General features: G+C 48.6%; 2 non-coding genes across 2 annotated transcripts; both read left to right on the top strand.

Moving 5' to 3' along the window:
* The first annotated feature begins 339 nt into the window (after nucleotides 1-339).
* On the top strand, nucleotides 340-458 carry LOC123178690 (5S ribosomal RNA). Its single transcript, XR_006489777.1, has one exon. It is a non-coding gene; the product is annotated as a 5S ribosomal RNA (ribosomal RNA).
* A 367-nt stretch (nucleotides 459-825) lies between these two features.
* LOC123178689 (5S ribosomal RNA) lies at nucleotides 826-944 on the top strand. The gene has a single exon (XR_006489776.1). It is a non-coding gene; the product is annotated as a 5S ribosomal RNA (ribosomal RNA).
* Nucleotides 945-1,135: the final 191 nt, after the last annotated feature.

Raw genomic sequence — 1,135 nt, 5'->3', positions numbered from 1 at the left:
AAACATGTCGCACGTGCGCGATATATATTAATCCCGTTATATTATGTTTGACGTTTGCGATATGTTTAAGCTCGATGCTCATTGCTCGCGCGTCTTGGGGCGGCTTTGTGGCGCGAAGAGCGCGTTCTGAAAGGGGTGGAAAAAACTCGTGTTGCTGCGGTATGGAGGGAGGGGTGGAAACCGTGGAAAACTCGTCTCCGTGATTGAGCGGGAGAGTAAGTAGTATAGGACATTATCCAAATTTTAGGGAAAGGTTGTAATGGTAGTGAGAATGTAGAATCGTCTTTGGAGCGGACCTGGGAGTGGCAAGCATAAGGGACGAAGACGGGGAAACATGTCGGATGCGATCATACCAGCACTAAAGCACCGGATCCCATCAGAACTCCGAAGTTAAGCGTGCTTGGGCGAGAGTAGTACTAGGATGGGTGACCTCCTGGGAAGTCCTCGTGTTGCATTCCTTTTATAATTATTTTTTGCGCCTTGTGAGAAATATGTCGCACGTGCGCGATATATATTAATCCCGTTATATTATGTTTGACGTTTGCGATATGTTTAAGCTCGATGCTCATTGCTCGCGCGTCTTGGGGCGGCTTTGTGGCGCGAAGAGCGCGTTCTGAAAGGGGTGGAAAAAACTCGTGTTGCTGCGGTATGGAGGGAGGGGTGGAAACTGTGGAAAACTCGTCTCCGTGATTGAGCGGGAGAGTAAGTAGTATAGGACATTATCCATTGTTAGGGAACGGTTGTAATGGTAGTGAGAATGTAGAATCGTCTTTGGAGCGGACCTGGGAGTGGCAAGCATAAGGGACGAAGACGGGGAAACATGTCGGATGCGATCATACCAGCACTAAAGCACCGGATCCCATCAGAACTCCGAAGTTAAGCGTGCTTGGGCGAGAGTAGTACTAGGATGGGTGACCTCCTGGGAAGTTCTCGTGTTGCATTCCTTTTATAATTATTTTTTGCGCCTTGTGAGAAACATGTCGCACGTGCGCGATATATATTAATCCCGTTATATTATGTTTGACGTTTGCGATATGTTTAAGCTCGATGCTCATTGCTCGCGCGTCTTGGGGCGGCTTTGTGGCGCGAAGAGCGCGTTCTGAAAGGGGTGGAAAAAACTCGTGTTGCTGCGGTA

The sequence above is a fragment of the Triticum aestivum genome, unplaced genomic scaffold, assembly GCF_018294505.1.
Source record: "Triticum aestivum cultivar Chinese Spring unplaced genomic scaffold, IWGSC CS RefSeq v2.1 scaffold58538, whole genome shotgun sequence".
NCBI lineage: Eukaryota > Viridiplantae > Streptophyta > Magnoliopsida > Poales > Poaceae > Triticum > Triticum aestivum.
Note: the sequence above shows the minus strand (reverse complement) of the source record. Positions and strands in the feature narration are given on the sequence as shown.